The 20,732-nt window shown below is 42.7% G+C and overlaps 1 protein-coding gene across 7 annotated transcripts in view; it reads left to right on the top strand.

Annotated features, from left to right (window-relative positions):
* The window catches only part of Map2k5 (mitogen-activated protein kinase kinase 5), a 250,682-nt gene that overhangs the window by 115,497 nt on the left and 114,453 nt on the right, over positions 1-20,732 (top strand). The gene's annotated exons all lie outside the window — the stretch shown is intronic.

The raw sequence follows: 20,732 nt of genomic DNA, 5'->3' as shown, positions 1-20,732 counted from the left end.
TGAAAAACAGAAATCGAAGGGTAATGAGAGTGGAACTTAGATGAAGAAAATAAAATCAGCAGTCAGGGTGGGGCCATCTTACACAGAGGCAGAAGTTTATAGAAAGAGGGGCTCCTAGGTAGTTGGTGCCCAGAACATTTTTTGTGTGTGTGTATATAAGACTGATTAGTTTCATTCACTCTCTCCATAAAAGTTTTTTTTTAGTTTTTTGTCTTTTTGAGATAGGGTCTCTCTCTGCAGTTCAGGCTAGCCTTGAGCTCACTTTGTAGCTCAGGCGGACCTCGAACTCACAATAATCTTCCTGCCTCAGCCTCCTGAGTGCTGGGATTACAGGCGCGCGCCACCACACCCAGCCATAAAACAATTTTTAAAGGTATTTTTTGCAGAAATTCTAGAGCCAAATGCTGCCCAAATCTCTGTTTGGAGAAATGAAGTCGTGTATGTTGAAAATTTTCTTTCCTACCCCTGACTTTACTCCTACCCGCCCGCACACAGAACTCCCACTCAGTACTGCCTTAAAGGCCAAAGCCAGCATTGTTAGTTTATGTGTCCCGTTGCTATTTATTTAATACCTGCCATGTTCCAGGCACTGTTCTGGGTACTTGGAAAATACCAGTATGTAGAACAAAGATTTCTGCACTTCTGGAACTTTTATCCTAGCATGGATGGGCTGAGATGGGAAACGGTAAGCACAACAAGTACATGTAGAGCATTTAGAATGCGGTTAGTTACACACAGAAGACAAATCACAGATCGGCAGAGGATAGGCTGATGCATTAATCAGGTAGACCTCACAGAAAAGATGGCTGTGGGGCGCAAGCTTGAGCGAGGAGAGGAGCTAGTCAGGCTGGTATCTATGGGAAGGCAGAGCTGACGCAGGAGGTGGGCGTGGAGTGGAGTGTGGGGGGACAGCGCAGACTGGTGTGTGTGCAGCTGGGTGTAGGGGACCAGGGTGGTGGTGCTTTGATGTACAGAGGCCTAGGGCAGGAAGATAGCTGTGGGCAGAAGTGGCCAGATTGTGGATATATTTTAAATGTAGAGTCAGTAGAACTTCCTGATGGGTTGTTTGTAGGTTTTAAGAGAGGGAGAAGAATTGAAGTTGCTTCTGCTAAAAATAAAATATCCTAAAAATACGTCCTGCTACTGTTTTTCTGCTGAAAGAATGACACTAAAACCAAAGGAGGGATGTCAAGTGGTCACGAGTCCAGAGCCGGGCACGGTGGTGCGCGCCTGTGTTCCCAGCACTCTGGGGAACTGAGGCGGGAGGATCACAAGTGTGAGCCCAGCTTGGGCAACTTAGTGAGACTCAGTCTCAAAATGAAAAATTAGAGAAGGGCTGGGAATGGAGCTCAGTGTGAAGGCCCTGGGTTCAACCCCTAGTATTTAAAGAAAAAAGAAAGAGGCTACAGAGCAACTGAACTGTCACACGCTGCTGGTGATTAGAGAATAAAATAGCACAACCACTTTGGAAGGTAGTTGGGTGGTTTCCTGCAACCTAATCGAGCAGATTCACTCCTAGATATTTACCATATACGCCCCACAGAAGCTCTCTGTGACTCTTTATTGTGGCGTCATTCCTAGTGGCTCCAAATTGCAAACAGCCCATACACCTTTCAGCTGGTGAGTGGATCAGCGAAAGGGCCCATCCACACAGTGGAACAGTGCTGAGTGGTGAAAGGGGTGGACTCCTAGTACGTGTGCAGCAGCGCAGTGACAATGAGATACTCACGCTACGCTAAAGAAAGCAGACGCAAAGGGGTACCTACTACTGCATGATTCTGCCTACCTCTGGAAACGGCAGAGCTGTAAGACCAGAAGTATGTCAGTGGCTGACAAAGGCAGAGGAGGAATTGGCTGCAGTAGCATGAGGAAGCCTTTTGGAGTGTTAGAAATGCGCTGCGTTTTGATTTGGGTGGTGGTTACATGACTGTACACACTTGCTGGAGACAAAGACCTAGAAAATTTGGATTTTATTGCACATAAATTATGCCTAGGAAACCAGACTTTAAAAACAGGAGGAAAAGAAAAAGGCCTTCTCTGAGATGCTAGCAGTGTGTATCGGCTCTGCTTTAGAAGGAAGTTTCCCTTGCCCAGAACACAAGCCATTCTTTCAGAGGGTCTCGGCTGTCCTTTGATTCCATGGCTCCTGACAAATCCTACCTAGCTTTGGTCTAGCAACTCACTAATTTAAAAACAAACCAGAATAATCCTTATGATTTAGAGATCATCCACGTGGGCATGGGGGCGCATACCACCGATGCACTTGGGAAGCTGAGGCAGGAGAATCACTGTAAGTTAGAGGCCTGCCTGGGCTACATAGAGCTTGAACTACATAGTGAGAGCCTATCTCACAAATAAATAAACAAAAATAAAGAACATCCACAAGGTCAGAAATAGAAAGCTGGGGGAGGCGGATACTTTGGTGGTGGCAAGTAGAGGGCAAGTAGAAAAACTTAGACGTCTCATTGGCAGTAGCACAGTTTGGAGCGTGTGGAAATTGGACAGTGTTTTCTTAAGAGTTAACACACACACACACACACACACACACACACACACACACACGGCATTACTGAGAACCACCCAACTTGACCTTACAAAGCTCAGTTTCTAAGAAGTAAGGCTCTGTCGTTGCAAGTTGGCCCTGGGGAAGCAGACCGTCCCTCCCCTCCGCACCTGGGCTTCCGCAGCCGTGTGACGCAGGGCAGCTGGGCAGTCACTCGAGTTCCTTCACAAGCCCGCAGGCTGAGTTGAATGATCGCAGGACCGAAGGAGGGGTGACATGTGGACGAGCTGGGAAGGGGCACAAAGCAAATCAGAGAGACATTCGAGAAAAGAAAGAGAAAAGATGAGACATCTTGACAGTGGATTTTGCTATGAAAGTGCTGACGGCGATGACAAGCATGAGTGTTTATTAACTTGGGCACTCGGTCCGAGGCACCTAGTGCTCAATGCGTGTGCTCAGTCTTGAAATGCTCCTTCAAAGCCAGGGATTCTGGAAAATGAGAAATATTACTGAACTACAGAGACAAGTGTGAACAAATAATCGTGATTTAAGCATTGTGGCTTAGCTATGACAGTGGTTGTTTTCTTCTCCATACAAATGGAATCAAATCAAAAGACAGCTTTGAGGGAGACGGTTTTTAAAGTATAAAAGACACTGATAATCAAGTCCTATCATTCATAAAGAACTATAAAAAGGACATGTAAAGTCACAGCTCGCATGGAAAGCGAGAGCGCCCTTTACATTTTTTAGTTTTGAAGTCACTGTAGTTCCACATTGGTAGGAAGTTGTCAGGAAATGTACAGGGGGGTCCTGTATGAGGAATTTGGAAGGAAACTGAAGACTGATCATTCAGAATATAGGCAGATAGACATTACGCATACTTGCTATTACCTTTTCAATGAAATTAGTGGCAATTTTAAGATTTAAAGGACACCGTGATAGCTGGGGACATAGCTCAGTGGCATAGCGCTTGCCTAGCATGTGTGTGTACTGCGTTCAGTCCCCACCGTGGAAGAAAATACAAACAAAAACCAACAATGTTCCTGTTGTCTTCCAAAATGGTTATATTTATCAAGTGAGAAAAAAGATAATAAAAGTAAAACCTTATATTCATCAGGAAAAAATTTTTTCCATCAAGGTAGTAGTGTTAAGATTATCAGAGTATGTACAAAAGGTGGGACTTGTAAAAGTAGAGAACAATCATGTGTGAAATGATCCTTTAAGAAGGTTACCAGGTAGCATTACTTCCAATAGAAACGAACCTGATGAATTTTAACTACTTTGTGGTAGCAGTGTTTGCGTCGTGTGTGCATAACAGCTTCCTTTGCAGAGATTATACAGTTTGCACTTAACTGTAGCTCATAGTTCTGGTGTAATCTAAGCCATAGTTTTGACTCCTGGGAGACCAGTGTGTTTTTAAAGGACTGGTTAGTGTCTGAGCCATCCAAGTCAATTTCACAGAGTCACCCCCAGTTGGTTTTATGTTGTGGGGGTAATGATGAGAGAGCTGAGTACGGGAGCTTCCTTCCCTGGGCTCTGGGGCTGCTTAGTGAGATGGATGAGGAAGGGGATGTTTATGTTAAGCAGGCATCGGGGGGAAGGGCCACAACGACACCTTGACTCCTGTTTAGAAGTCCTGTAGATACTGTCCTTTGAATGTGAATATTAATCACATCAATGTGACAGTTGATCAGAACTCATGAACATTTACGTTTTGGGGGGAAAATTATGTAGCCCATTCACTGAGGTAAGCCAACTGTTTAATGAGTCTGAGTTGCTGGTTTTCTCCAACACTAGCCTCACAAATGGACATCTCGCTGAGGATTTAGCTCAGTGGCACAGCGCCTGCCTGCCTGGCAAGCGTGAGGTCCTGAGTTCGGTTCCCGGTACTTCAAAAAGAGACACAAATGGACATCTCTAGGAACTAAGCCTCACCCTCATGTTGGTCATTGGAGATTTCCATATGTGTAGTAATGATTCTCAGAAGACAAGAAACCCTGTGTATTGTTACTTAAGAAGGATCTTCTTAGAGAATGTAAGCAGAGCTCTCAGAATCCAGCCAGGAGGAAAAATACCACAACAGTCCAATTAGACAATGGGCAAAAGACACGAAGAGAGATTCTACTGGCAAGGATTCAGCTGGCAAACAAGCACATGAAAAAGATGTCCGGCGTCGTTAGCCTTTAGGGCAATGCAAATCGAAGCCACTGTGAGTTATTATCGCACACCTATCAGAGTGGCTAAAATGATAAAATCATGACAACACCAAATCCTAGCAAGGACGCAGAGAAATTAGATCACTAACACATTGCTGGTAAGAATGAGAAACCATACAGCCCCACCCTTCACGATTCCTAAAACACTAAATATGCATCTATTCGTGTGACCCAGTTGCACTTCTGGGCATTTATCCCAGAAAAATGAAGACTTGTGTTCACATGAGACCTCCACACAAATGTTCAGGGCAGCTTCATTCATATTGGCCCCAAACTGGAAACAGCTCAGATGTCCTCCAGCAGGTGAATGATCAAACACGCTAGGGTGCCTTCATACCCTGGAATATTGCTCTGCTATGGAAAGGAGCAAACTACTGATCCACACCACCTGGATCAATCTCCAGAGAATTATGCAGAGTACAAGTAGCCCGTCACAAACATTGGATCTTGAATAATCCATTCATGTAACATTCTTGAGACGATTAAATTACAGAAGCGGAAGGCAGATCAGTGGTCGCCGGTGCTAGCTAGGGTGTGTGGGCCACGAGGAAGAGGGGATGGCCATACAGTGGCCCTGTGAGGAAGCTGGCAGTGATGGAAATGTTTCCTGTCTCACTGTCAGTCTGAACCCCCTGATTGTGGTATTGTACTATACGTTGTTTTGTTTTGGTTTGTTTTTGTATTGGGAATCAAACTCAGGATCTCTTGCGCTTGCCAGGCAGGCGCTGTGCCGCTGAGCTATATCCCCAGCCCGTGTACTATAAGTTTTATAAGACGCTACCATCAGGGAAACTGGGATGGTCTGTATGTTACTATATTATTACAGTAATTGTATTATTACACATGCTGTATGTCTCTGTATTATTTCTTAAAACTGCGTGCAGAGCTGTAGTTATCTCAAAAAGCTTAATGAAAAAAAGAAATATACAGCTCTATACATAATATATGATGTATGTTTATATAAGATGGGTACTATAGATAGACCCTGTTGTGTTCAGGTGGTCTGCTTATTCAGAGAGCATTGTTCTGGGTTTTATCTTTCTCTCTCTCCCATGCATCTGTGATAATATTTGCTCATAAACAGAATCATCCCTTTAGGACATCTCTGGCAGAGCAAGGAGTCAAAGGGAAATCACCATGCTGGCCACCTCCTCTTCTGAAAATGAGTATCAGTGGAAACCTTATAGGAAAGAGAAGTGAAGAGATCAAGTCTCACAGGGGAAGAAATGCAAATGGGAGAGGGTAGTTAATCCCCTACTCCATTCCCCTGAAGTCCTTTTGCCTCAGTGGAGATCGGAATTGAAAGTAGACTATGTGATTATTGTGTTTTGACCCCTAGTTCATCACCCACTGTTGTGAGCCCCGGTCCAGCAACCCGGCGGGATGCACTCGGTGTGTGGATGGATGTCTGTTTCACCCAGCCTCACAGCTAGCTCTGGCCATAGCTTTGTGTCTTAAGCAAACCTGAAATCCAGGAGCTCACTGAAGGGAGAAGGACCCCCTTATGATGGATGGTAGGGTCTTTTTGTTGGTAGAGGAAGGAAACCACAGTAAGTTTATGCTACCACTTACATATATGCCAGTGCTTATTTGTTGGATGAATACATTGAATCATAATTTTTGAGGGATGTTGCTCTCTTAGAACTGTTTGTAATGTGGCTTAATTAGAGGTCATCTTCTGATCCCCATTCTAGCATTAAAGCAACAGGTTTACCCTCAGGTAGCACATTCTGTCAAGGCGAATGAACAGACAGTGCAGAGTGTTAGCAGTTAGACCGCTTCACGTCTGTTCTTTCTGCAGAGGTGTGGTTGAATGTGGCCAGTACTGGGCAAATCAAATACAGTCTTCAGCTGCTGAGGGATTGAATTCTTTCTGGACCATAATAATCCTAATAATAGGATTGAGTTCCTTCTCGGTGTGACAATCCTAATAACAGTTGTTATTAATATTATTTGTATTGGGTGTCTTCCGTGTACCACTGTATTAGATCTTTTGTGTATGTAATTTCATTTCATCTTCATGATACTCTTGTAAGGAAGGTATTATTGTGTTTGTATTTTTTTAGATGAGGAAATTAAAGTTCAAGGAGGCTAAGTCACTTGTTAAGTCATAGGAAAGGCAATAAGTGGTTGGTGGCATAACAAGGGTTCTCATTTTAGGATGAGACCCAGGTTTAAGTTCCAGTTCTACCCCTTGCTTCATCTCAACTATCTGACCTTGCATCAGTTTCTTAACTTCTTTGAAGTGGTAGTGTTGTATCCAGGATGTAGCAACTATTAGTAGTTCAAACAGTTGTTTCTCAAGAAAAGAAGCAAGAAAAAAAGAAAAGAAAAGAAGCAAGAAGTTGAGGAGGGGTAATTAGAAGCTTCCTCAAACTTCTCTAGCTCCTTTTCTTAGGAAACTAGCTGTGAGTAGCGGCAAGAATTGGAAGTAAATGTCTAGACCCGTTTCTTAGTGAACGTCACACGGTCACCCAACTGTTAGTGGCAAAGCTGGGAAAAGAATCCAGCTTGTTAGTTCAGATAATATAATGTAGCTTACTAAGGCTTATGAGTTACTGTCAGAACTTTAGGTGAGTAATAGCATTAATTTGAACTTCAGTTTCCTTATTTGTAAAATGGGGTTAATAATAATACTTATCTCAAGGATTAAAAATTAAATGAGATAATGCACGATAATAATGCGCCTACCCCAGTCCTTGCATATAGCAAATGTCAAATAAGTATTCTTGTTTTTCCTTTAAAACAATTTACCAGGATCTGTCTTTGGGGCTTGCTGCTCCAAGTCAAATCCACGATCTTACAATGTATATATACATTAATGTATTCCCTTCTAATTCCCTAATTCCCTTCACAGACGTGAAGAGCATGTCTGGTCAGTAGAACCTTGCAGTCAGTGGTGTCTTGGAGTTGGGGAAGTAGGTTGTTTCAGAGCAAGGAGAGAATGTAGGTTTCTTGTGACTCCCAGAAGCGCTTGTATTTCCTGTACACTCACCTGAGTCTATACACACTGCAGATAGGAATCTAAGAGTCACCACATTAGAAGGAAATCTCTTTTACATACTGAGGAATAATGAAAGGAAGGGCCGGGCAAGGTGGCGCGTGCCTGCAATCCCAGCACTCGGGAGGCTGAGGCAGGAGGATCGTTGTGAGTTCGAGACCAGCCTGGGTTACAAAGGGAGCTCAAGGTCAGCCTGAACTGCATGGCGAGACCGTCTCAAAAAGACCAAAATAATAATAATAATAATAATAATAATAATAATAATAATGGAGGGAAGGGGGAAATGGGTGCCCAGGGTTTCTTGTCCTTGTTCCTGCCTGATAAGTGCCCCAAGTCTCCTCCTTTTTATCCCACGGGAAAGGAAAGCCATGTGTCGCTCCCATTCTGAGCTGAATCATGAGACTGTAGGCAGTAGCTGCCATTGAGGGTGGCTAATTATGCCACTTAATTTTATGTAAGGCTTTTGCAGGATATTTGGACGGCCTGCCCTTCATTATGTGAGGGAGTGATTAGAATAACTTCTGTATCGCATTGTGGTTTTCTGCTAAGTGCGTTCCTGTTGTGCACGGATGCCTCTGTGCTGCAGAACGCCGGCACAGTCTCTGCTCAATGGTACCTGCTGTTCTCATTCATTAGGACACGGTCCCCAAGAAATAACTAGGTAGATATATTGGTTGTTATCTTTTCATAAGACGGTTGAACGTAATGGAGGGGTATTGCCGAAGCTGCCTGGCGCAGTGCTCAGAGAAGTAACGAGGACTGGAGACCTGCTGATGGAGCCTCCGGAGAACCGAGAGTCACTTCCTGGCACTCAAGGGAACGGTGTGATTGCTTTATTGGGGGGAAAGTTGCAGACGTGATTATTTCTGCCTCTGTGGTCATCTCACAACAGAGCCATGGGCCATGTCTTAAAACTCAGCTCAGGTCTCCTTAAAAACTGTACCACGGGGGGCTGGGGATTTAGCTCAGCGGCAAAAGCGCCTGCCTGGCAAGCGCAAGGTCGTGAGTTCGGTTCCCGGTACCGGAGAAAAACAAAAACAAACAAACAAAAAAAACTGTACCACGGGCCGGGAATAGAGCTCAGTGTTTATTTCTGCCTCTGTGGTCATCTCACAACAGAGCCATGGGCCATGTCTTAAAACTCAGCTCAGGTCTCCTTAAAAACTGTACCACGGGCCGGGGATAGAGCTCAGTGGCATCAGCGCCTGCCTGGCAAGCACAAGGTCCTGAGTTCGATTCCCGGTGCCAAAAACAAAACAAAACAAAAAAAACTTTACCGTGCCTATTTCTCAAGGTATAAAGTGAGAATTCTGCCTGAAATCAGAGAGCAACTTAAATACTTTAAACATAAAACGGAGGCCAAATGTGAGAAGTGTCAAACATGACCAGCACCTGATGTGAATAGATCAGGCAAAAAGAGAATCCTCAGTTGGTGAGCTTTTGTACGTTTCTGGCAAAAACATCATACAGTATGTATAAGTCACAGTTTCCTTCGGAACTAACCAAGAATTACCATGTGGGGCCCTATACCAAGCGCAGAGGGTCACTCCAGTTGTTGTTTTGTGAAAGAGCTTTTATTTATCTGTTGTGAACGGCCCTCGGCACCCAGCCAAATACTGACTGAGGGCCGCTCCCACCCTGACCCCCGATTGTGCTGGGGGCGGAGGCTGGGCGAGGGCAGAGGAGCCCCTGCGAAGGCTGCGGTAAGCTCTTGCTCTTCAGCTTGGTGCTGTGTGGGGGGGTTGTTTAATGGCTAATTGCTGCCGCTCGCGTAAAGATGCAGTTTCCTGCGCGAGGCAGTTCTGGGTGGCAACGTGAATTGTCTCAACATGATGCCAATTTCCACAGTCAATTTGGTCAATTCAGTGGAGGAAAAAAAACAAGGCAGTCAGTCCAGCCTGAGAATCAGTCAGAACAGTTACTGGAGGTTATTGAGGCAGCTACGGGTGGCTGACTGAATTTTTCATGTTTGAACCAGTTCGTTTTGTATTTTGTAGGCATTGCCTTGGTCATTTTGGGAAGCGATCTTAACTCCACAAAAGCAACATTTTGAAGTCAGTGTCTTTCTTTAAAGATTTATGATCAGTTATTCAGACCTTCCGGTGTGCATCAGTTATAAGGGGAAATAATCATATGTTTGTAATATGACAACTAACTGCTGCTTCAGACTTTGTCACAGGAAGGTTACCATGGTGACTGCAAAGCATCTGCAAAACTGTGGATTATCAATTAGTATGTTAGTAATTCATTAGTAATGTTAATGGTAAGTCAAGTTGTGTTTTGAGCTGGTTTTTAGACGGCTTCATTGATACCTAGTTTACATTCACTTTAAGTGTATGCTTCAGTGATTTCAAGTAACTTTATAGAATTGTACAGCCATTGCCGTAATCTAGTTTTGGAGTATTTCTGTCACCCTAAAAAAAGAGTCCTTATACCCATTTATAATCAGTCCCTGCTCCTATCCTCAGCCCCAGAGAACAGGAATCTATTTTCTAATTTTATAGATTTGCCATTTCTGAGCTTTTTTGTGGGTTTTTTGTTTTGTTGTGTTGTGTTGTGTTTGGTCTTTTTGAGACAGGGTTTAGCTGTGCAGTTCAGGCTGGCCTTGAATTCGAAGCAATCTGCCTGCCTCAGCCTCCCAAATGCTGGGATTATAGGCATGTGCCACCACGCCCAGCCTCTGAGCATTTTATATAACGAGAATCATACAGTATAAAGTCTGCTGCCTGGCCCCTTTCAGCGCAATGTTTTTGAGATGGACCTATGTTACAGCAGATGTCTGCAGTCTACTCCTTTTTATTGCTGAATAGTACTGTATAACACGTATCTATTGCATTTTGTCTGTCCATTTCCTAGTAGGGTGTTTGGAATTATACCCAGTGGGATGGTATGAATAATGCTACTATTTGCATACATGTCTTTACATGGGTTTTTTTGTTTGTTTGTTTCCCATGAGTAGATACCTAGGAGTGGGATGATTTAATATCTTTTTAAAAATATTTGCAATCATAGTTCATCAGACAACCTAGTACATACTGGTTTTGAGAAGTAACCATTTTACCATCATTGATGCATAATATGTAATCAGTGTAATTAACTAGTGTTTTATACTTCCTTAAACACAGAGTAGGAGAGTGGCCACAAAGTTTACATGGTAAGTTTATGTTTCTTGGTGTTGTGTTGTTTTATTTTTGTGACAGAGTCTCAATATCTTACCCAGGCTGGCTTAACTCCTGGGCTCAAGTGATCCTCCTGCCTCAGCTTCCCAAGTAGCTGGGACTATCAGTATATACTTGGCTTATTAAATATATGGCTTGTGCTCATTTTTGCAGCATATATACTAAATGTACAGCTTATTTTTGTTGTTGTTGTTTTGTTTTTTGGTACGGGGAATCAAACTCAGGACCTTGTGCTTGCCAGGCAGTCACTGTGCTGCTGAGCTATATCCCCAGCCCTATGTTTAATTTTTAAAGGCGCTTTGAGACTAATTTTTATTTAGTAATACACACTTGTGGAAAGCCACCTACTGTTATCTCTTATACTGTTGCATGGTGCAAGACCTTATATGTAAATGTTACATTCTTCCTGTGCTGTGGTATTTTCTAGCAGTCTGCTCAGCACTTCACACGATAGGACAGAACTGCATATAACCGCCTGTTATCTACTTGAGCTGACACCGCTGCAACTTGGATTCATTACATCATCATTCAGAGCCCCGTCTTACTGTGAAACCTCCCTGAAGAAGTGGGGAAATAGTGGGACAAGGGACACCTGATGGGTTGTATAATTAGGTCTTCCGTGATCCCGGCTACGCGGCACTTACCATTCTGAAAAAAGCTCACCTAAGGTGGAGTTGGAGAAGTGAAGGTTTAACCTCCCCGGGCCTTTGACTATGGTCCAGTAAATTAGGGGGCCCACATCCTGATTTCCTAGGGTGGGGGTCCCGCCCATTACCGGTGTTACAGAACAGCAGCGTACACCGGTAACAGTGCACTCAGACTTGCACGGTCCTTCCACTGGTTTGCTTCATTCAGCGACTCACCGACCACCAGCTCTGTGCCAGGCAGCGCCAACCGTGTAGTCTCCACCCTCTGAACAACACTTTGTCAGTGTAGGAAGATCAGATAGGAGGAGATACCGAGAGATAACCGGGTATCAAGATACCATACACAGGACCAGGTGATAGCTGATCTTCTTGCATTGCGAGGGTTGCCAGCAAGACTACGCTTTATAAAGTGAAATTGTGTGTATAGCGCTGAACATGCCAGCATGTTGTGTGTGTGCTCAGTTCGTGTGCTGAGAGGTTTAAATGTTCTGTTCAGCCTCATAGTCCATGTTCCGGGCTGATTCTAAGGTCTTGCGTTAAGTCTGTGGTATCACTTGGCCTCCTCTGAGAGCATCTGAGCCTCTACTCGGAGCCCTCTAAGGGCCTATTCTCAGAAAATAACTAATTTCTCTCTAAAATAAAAGAGGAGGAATATCTGATATGAAAAGTGGGTCACTTTGCGTTGTACTTTAGTCTCACTTTCTCCAAAATGCCGACCTCATGGCCAAGGTGAATGACAGCCAAACTTCAGTTGCGTGGCTGCTGTCTATAGGTTTATTGAAAGGAACAGTTAATGCTTTAAAAAAAATTTTGGCCAATTTTGCATGCTTGTATCTGGTAATCTGAACAACTCATTTGAAGACAGCAATATGCAGTATAATGACTGTTGTTGAATTCCTACCATCTTCTTTAGTGAAGCTCTGTATCGTTTCTAATGTTTTGTTTTATTATTTTTTATTCTCTTTAATTGTTTGACCAGTCTTATAGTCTTAAACCTGGTAATGTGAGCAACTTCACTGAAGATAACAATATGTAATATGACAACCACTGTTAATTCCTATCATCTTGTTTTGAAATTACCGCTTTTATTGTTTTTGTGTTGTTTTTGTCTTTGTTGTTATTTTGTCATCTTTTTCTCTTTAAAATAAAAAAGAGTAAAGAAAACCCCAAACTTCAAATTAGGAAACAACAAAATATAACATTTCATACTTACTGCTATAAGAGATGACAGTTAAGTTCGTTTTTCACTGAAGGCTTGTGTGTGGCAGTGGAGGTGACATATTTTGCTTTAGTGGTACGAAGAGGACCTAGAATTCCAGGCTTTTACATATCTCATTTGTATTTTCTTTGAGAAAATGTCTCTGTTAAAATCAATGTCCTACTATTCATTTAAGCTCCCTTGCCTTCAATAAAACTAATTGATAAACACTAATAATTAATGGCCTGATTAAACCAAAATGACTTACATCTGCCCTTATGATTCCCATTTATAACCAGTCACTTTGACTCATCTTTTCTGCGCTTTGCTTACAGGAACAAGGCTATGCTGTTTCTAAATGTACAGAGGGAAAAGCTGCAAGCCTTCAATTGCTGTTTGTTTTCTGTAACTTAATATTGCATTAAAACAAGCACAGATATAACTACCTCCCTAGAAGTAATCTCTCTGCCTAATCGGATATGCTGTTGTCTATGCCTTTGGAAAACAAACACACACAATCAAATCATTGTAGCATTCCTGGAGCTATTTTTGAGTGTTGCAGAATTTGCGTGTTTTAAATGAAAATTTAAGAGGGGCATGGTGGCACACACCTGTAATCCCAGCACTCAGGAGGCTGAGGCAGGAGGATCATTGCGAGTTCAAGGCCAGCCTGGGCTACAAAGTGAGCTCAAGGCCAGCCTGAACTGCATAGCGAGACCCTGTCTCAAAAAGACAAAAAAATAAATAAATAAATAAATAAATAAATAAAATTTAAAGTAGTTAGCACGTTGGCTATATACTAGCATTATTCCTACCTCTTATATAAGGTGGAATAGTATACTCAAGATAAAGCCAAACTTAACTCAAGAGAGCTGTTCTTAGTCCTGCACTTAAAGAGATTCTCTTTGCTTCAAGTTCTGCTCATGAATTCAGATTTAGCTTAACTAAAGTCCTAATATAATTTGTTTCCTATCTACTTCAAAAAAGGGTTTGAGATAGCTTATGATATAGGGTCAGAACAAGGGACAAGAGACAAAAATAAAATTTAAAATGAAAGGATACTTCCACTTCTGCCTGTGAGGGAATCAGTGCTATGAGGCTTGCCGCCTACCAAAAACAACTAGGAAACCGAACAACATACGATACAAAACAGCTGTCATTAGACGTTGCACAACAAGCCGTGTGGGTCAGTGATCCCAGAGAGAAGGGAATCAAGTGAGGTGAGCCCTGTAATCACCCCGCCTTTTCTCCTATAAACCCAGACAGAGCCTAGAGGACCAACAGAGTGAAAGAGACAGAGACTGGAGTTCAAAACTGGCTGAAATTCACAAGATAGAGTCCTAGAGAGGAAGCATCTCTGTCAAGAACTCTGCTTTAATAGGTTGAAATCGTACAATATTAGACAACAAACTACTACCTGGGAAAGAAAGTTTCTGGGGAACTGTAAGCCAAACAATTTCCAAAGCTTATGTAAGGTTGGGAATCTTTTTAATTCCAACCAGCCAGTGCGGAGAGACCTCATTACATTGGGACAGTCAAGAAAGACTTGAGAAGAATTATGCTTTAGTAGTGGGGCTACCCAGCACTCAGGAGGCTGAGGCAGGAGGATCGTTTCGAGTTCAAGACCAGCCTGGGCTACAAAGTGAGCTCACGGCCAGCCTGAACCGCATAACAAGACCCTGTCTCAAAAAGACAAAAAAAAAAAAAAATGTAGTGGGGCTAAACTAGCCCTAGAATAGGGATTATTCTATATTTTCCATAAGTAAAATAAGACTTAAAGTGTGTCAGCTATCTGTTTGTTACTTAACCATGTTGCCAGTATCAAATCTAACACTTTTTAATGAGTTACAGCAGAATCTATAAGATTCTTTTCAAAGGATTACAGCTGAGAGTAGTGTATGATTCAGTACCCACTGTCTGTAAATATAAAAATGAATAGACAAGCTAAGACTGTTTCGCCAGCAGATGGATGAAAAGCTATAACCAGAGAAAATACATACAGTAGAAACAGACATTCCTCCCATACACACAAATACCAGAGGTAGTAGACTTAACAAACAAGGAGTAGAACAGTTACAAAAATTGTAAATATACTCCCGGATTTCAAAGAAAACATGAGCGTAAGTGAGGAGGCAAATACATAATGAAGACAAAAACATCTAGAGATGAAAGATAAAAGAGCTGGAATAAAAATTTCACTTGATAGAATTAATAGTAGATTAGACATTACAGAGTAAATATTAGTCATCTTGAAGTTAGAAATCAAGGTCTCATCCAGAATTACTACAAAACAACTCTATTCCGCTTCCAGAGAAAAGAGATTTTAAAAAACAGGCTGGAGATTTAGCTCAGTGGCACGGCACCTGCCTGGCAAGCACAAGGTCATGAGTTGGATTTCCGGTCCCAGAAAAAAATCAAAAACAAAAACAAACAAACATAGCCTTTCAGACAATATCTGGAAGTCCAGGATATATGTGTAGTTGGAGTTTCAGAAGAGAGGGAGAGAAAAGGGGATGAAAATACGAAGACATAATGGCCTAAATTATTGTAAATTTGGTAAAACCCATAAACCTATAGATCTGAGTAGCTAAACAAACCCTGACTAGCAAACACAAAACCACAACAGAGCACCTTACAATCAAAATTTTGAAAGCAAGTGACTAAAAGGAAACTATTTATGATGCATGCCTATAATCCCAGTACTTGGGTGGCTGGAGACAGGAGTATCACCATGAGTTCGAGTCCGTCTTGGGCTACATAATGAGTTCAAGGCCAGCCTGACCTGCCTAGTGAGACCCTGTCTCGAAAGAAAAAGAGAGAGAGAGAGGAAGAAAGAGAGAGAGAAAGAAATGAAGAAAGAAAGAGAGAAAGAAAGGAAGAAAGAGAGAGAGAAAGAAAGGAAGAGAGAGAGAGAAAGAAAGAAAGAAAGAAAGAAAGAAAGAAAGAAAGAAAGAAAGAGCCCATTTAAAACATTTAGATAAAACAGAACACATTACAGAGACGTAAAATGAAGAATAACAGCAGACTACTTGTCAGAAGCTATGCAAACCAGAAGATAGCAGGAAGACATTTTTTAAATGCTGAAAGGAAAACTGCTGATCCAGAATTCTGTATTCACTGAATATATTTTCTGAAAATACAACTAAATAAAGATTTTTCCTGGCAAACAAAGCTGAGAGAATTCATTGTCAAATAAGACCAGAACTATAAAAAATGTTAAAGGAAGATATTTAAGTGAAAGCCAGGTGATACCAGATGGGTGGTTAAGCTGCAAAAAGGAATAAAATAACAACAAACAACATGGTCAGCATGTGGGTAAATAGGACTTTTCCTCATTTTAAAGTTCTTTAAACATGTAATTATTTAGGGGCCAGGGATACAGCTCAGTGGGATGCATACTCAAAACAGCTGCCACAACATCATTCTAATAAGTAAAATTGATTTTAAAAAGTGAAATGTAGGGGCTGGGGATTTACCTCAGCAGCAAAGCGCCTGCCTGGCTAGCGCAAGGTCGTGAGTTCGATTCCTGGTACCGAAGAAAAACAAACAAACAAACAAACAAAAAAATGAAGTGTAAAGGGAAGTTTCTCTTGAGATACCCTGAAAGTCTTAAAAGTTAAATGAGAGGAAGATACAATGAATTATGTAGGTCTTGTCTAAGTGCTGGCCTGAAGAGCAGGCTGTATTAGATTGGTTTCTGACTTAGTAGCTTTAGGGTAGTATCCAGTTGTGCTGTGGTTTGGTTTGGTTTTGTCGTGCTGAGCATTGAACCCAGGACCTTCACACTGAGCTACACACATAACATTTTACTCTTATTTTGAGATGGTTTCACCAAGTCACTAACCTACACTAGCAGGGTTGTGAACTTGCAGTCACAAGCCTCTCAGAGTCCTGAGAGTACCGGCCAGAAAAGTTTGTTTAAATTGCACCATCAGCCTTGGGAGCTCACTAAATGTTGTATAACTATCACTGTCCACATTATAAGAAGCATGCCGGTTGTTCAGAAGGAAAGTAACATTGAGAGAATATTTAATGTTTTTTTAATTTGCAGAGGGAAAAATTTTCAAAACGAGAATAGGGTAACAATGATTAATACATTGTGTACTGTTATCTTTAGTTACTTAGAGTACAAGATATCAGCATTTAATTGTCAAAAAATATTAGCACAAACCTTTCTCTTCAATGAACTATGAGAAATAGTACTATAACTATTACATACATATATATATATATATATATTTTTTTTTTTTTGCTTTTCCCTTCCTTCTTTTCTCCATTCCCCCAGCCCAGTTTCTCTTTCCTTTTGAAGTTTCTTCCCATTTTACCATATCTATTTGTACATTTTGGATCTTATTTACTCTTTCAGCTTCTCACACTAGGGAAACAATGTGATGTTTATACATGTGCGTCTGGTGTATTTCACTTATGAATATGGTCTCCACTTGCATCGATTTACCTATAAAAGTCTCCAGTTTATTCTTCTTTATGGCTGAGTAGTATTCCATTGTATAAAAAGACTACATCTTTTTTATCCATTTCTCATGTGATGATCATTTGGGCTGTTTCCAAGATCTAGCTATTACAAAGGGTGCTGCTATAAACATGGTGCACATATATTGCTGTGGTATGATGTTTTTAATTCTTCTTGGAAAATACCCAAAAGGGGACTAGCTGGGTCAAATCTCGAATCCATTGAGAGAATATTTAAGCACATGGTTATCCTGCAATCTCGTGAGCAGTATTTTACTCAAAGAGTGCATCTTTTTTTCCCCCAGGATGTGTGTTAGTAGGGATTGAACCCCAGCCCTTCACACTGAGTTATATCCCCAAGCCTCCTGTTTTTATTTTGAGACAGAGTCTAAGTGCACACTCCTGCCTCTGCCTCCAAGAGCCCTAGGAGTACAGGCATGCCCCACCACCCCCAGTTCACCATCAGCTCCTTCACTGCATGTTCCTGGAGGCCGGAGACGGGGTCTTCCTCACGCTTTTCCCACGGCAGCCACTACCACATCTGGTGTGTGGTAAAGCGTCATTCATATCTGTTGAGTGTATACGTATTCTCAGAGTGAAGGACAGCCTTTAGAGATGTGTTCATCTTGAAGCGTATTCCATTCATTGGCAAAGACACAGTTGCTTCTTAGACCAAACTCGTACTTATTCTGGGTAAGCATCTTAGACCATCTCTTAGTATCCATTAGCATTTATTCGTTCCACAGCTACCATTTCCTGCATGTACCAGACACCATCTAGATACAATAACAAGCACACAGGTCAAGTGCATTATGGCGCCTCCCTTCAAGAGGCGAGGACCAGAATTAATAGACCCACATGGAGAGATAGCTGGGTGTCCGTGATGCTAAATGTTAGGAAGAGCAACGAGCCAGGGAACGGTTTGATGTTGCCGTCTCGCCCTGGCTGCTTGGGAGGGCTCCCTTAGAAAGGTAACATGAGCGGAAGTCTAAAGGAAGTGACAGAGCACGCATGGTGTGTGTTGGAGCGGACGCCCGGGGATGCGCCAGGAGCTTGCTGGGCAAGGAGGCCTGCGAGATGCGGGGGTGGGCAGGGAGGGGATGTAAGGCTGAGGGTGTAGAGGCAGGGCCAGCTCTCGCAGGGCCACCGAGACCACTGTACAGGGTGGGGCCACAGCTCGAGTTTCTTGGGACGCTCCGAGGGTGTTTGGAGAGAAGAGACGGAGCCTGACTTAGTTTAAAGGTTCACCTTCCCTGCCGCGTGGAACGCAGACTACAGCAGAGCAAGCGTGAGAATAGGGAGCCCGGTGGAGGAGCGAGTCATGATCTGGCATACAGGTTCCCTCATGCGTATTAAATTGGTTTTACAGTTCTGTTTAGTGGGCTTGGGAAATTATTTTTTTTCAGCTGATAGTTCACTCAGGTTCAGTTTAAATGGCTGCAGTAGCAATAGAAATTATTTCCTAAATATAATGAGATATACCACTTTTTGTAGCATGGCTGATTGCCAATTCATCATAATACCTTACGTTTATGGAGCGTTTGACAGTTTACAAAGCTATTTTACATTCGCTGGCTCATGTGATCCTCACCGCTCCTTAAGACAGACACAGTACCTGTTACCTCCCTGCGGAGGTAGAAGCTGAAACGTCACACGTTGAGTCCAAAATTCCTCATCAAGTTTGGGTCAGGATCAAAGACTCAAGTCCAGATCTTCTGTCCTCTAGGGTGAATCCCTTGGCTTAGTTTGTTATGTTCAATTATGCCTCAAGATATTACTGTGAAGGGCGTATTGAAATTAGCAAGTTTAATACTCTTTAAAAGAAACAACCAATGAGCAAGATACTGTACTCAGAAGGGATTCTTACAAAGATGGTTGGTGCACGTTCCTTCCCTCTGAACTGGTTTCCCCGGAGTGATGGTACCTCTGCCAGCAAATATCTAGTGAAGTGTCATGCACAGATAAATAGCACGGACAGCAGTGCCACAGCAATTCACAGGACGCCGTGACTTTGATGTCTGAGAAGTGGGGGCAGTGGGGAGGCAGGTGTGTGAGTAGAAGCATGGGCAAGGTTCAGGTCGCTGGAAAATACAGAGGGGTTTCTAAATCTGCGGCTGGGAGGGAGAGGCAAGGGCGGCAGGAACGTTGGGGTTTTGCTTCCTGACAGTGATGAAAGCAGTAGTTGGGGTGCAGGGGTTGATCTGAGGGTCACTGGATGCCGAGTACTTGCAGGCATACAGTGTCCTTGCAAACTAGGCTAAATGTGCACAAGGCACGCAGTCGGCTGCCGTTACAAAGGTACTGCGGAAAGCTGGAAATGCAGTCAGGTTCTTAAATGCACCATGCCGTTGAGAATACAGTCTAGCGATTTTGCTTTTTATTCTTTTTCTCTCTCTCAATCCCCCTTCTGTCTAATGTGTGTCTCACTGAAGGTACATTTTGCTGTATTGGCATACCTCATGGTTTGCAGGTAGCTATTGTAGGAGGTCCGAGTGTGTGTTCATGAACTACCTCTGTCTGATTGTGGTAGCTTAAGCGTGGTTTAAGGTGTTAATATCTAAGAGAACAAATTGTCCACAAGAAAAATACTCAAAGTTGAGGGCCTATGATGACAATTAGATCTGGAAAATAAGGCCAGGCTATGTCGAATGTAAGATAAGAAGTGGGTAGAGAACACGCCAAGAAATGTTTCATTTCCTCAAGGAGAGAAGTGACGTGGTGAAAGCGTTATAGTGAAGGTTTAAGGTAATGGTGCCGTAAGAGTTCTGTTGAAATCAAGAAAAGCTGGAGGTCGAGAGAGCAGTTGGTAAGAGTTCGTGCGTCCCTGTGCGTATGACTTGTATTTAAAGAGAGAGCCACTGTCAGGGTTATAGTGTGTGTTACCTGAAGGGCATGCTGCGGTCCACAGTTAAGCCCTCATCCCTGAAGCATGGTCATCAGCATAAAATAACACCACATGCTCACACTTCCCATTCATTTAGTCGCTCACTCATTCAACAAGTATTTATTAAGCACTTACTATGAGCCTGATGCTCTTTTAAGCGGCGAGGGTAACAGTAGACAATAAAAGAGGCAAAGCCGCTGGCTGCCTTCTTGGACTTCACATCCTAATGTCAGTTAGCCAACGCTAAATGAGCTGGTGTTTGAGAAAATAGTCGGCCCATTGCCTGTCACACAGTAAGCAGGGCTTCATATCTGTCAGTTACCGAGTTTCAACTTGAAATCTAAATGAAATGCCTACCCTTGGCAGAGTGGTTTGTTAGGGTACCTGTTTGCGAGGCAGAAGACTGGGAGACTATCTTATTTACAGATTATTCTAAAAATATTCCAAGCCGAGCGTGGTGGTGCATGCCTGTAATCCTAGCACTCGGGAGGCTGAGGCAGGAGGATCATTGTGAGTTCAAGACCAGCCTGGGCTGCAGAGTGAGCTCAAGGCCAGCCTGAACTGCAGAGCAAGACCCTGTCTCAAAAAAAAAAATTTTTTTTTTTTTTCATAAACAATTATGAGTCTCTTGTCT

The sequence above is a fragment of the Chinchilla lanigera genome, unplaced genomic scaffold (assembly GCF_000276665.1).
Source record: "Chinchilla lanigera isolate Chin_1 unplaced genomic scaffold, ChiLan1.0 scaffold00049, whole genome shotgun sequence".
Taxonomy (NCBI): domain Eukaryota; kingdom Metazoa; phylum Chordata; class Mammalia; order Rodentia; family Chinchillidae; genus Chinchilla; species Chinchilla lanigera.
This window is presented reverse-complemented; position numbering and strand designations above follow the sequence as displayed.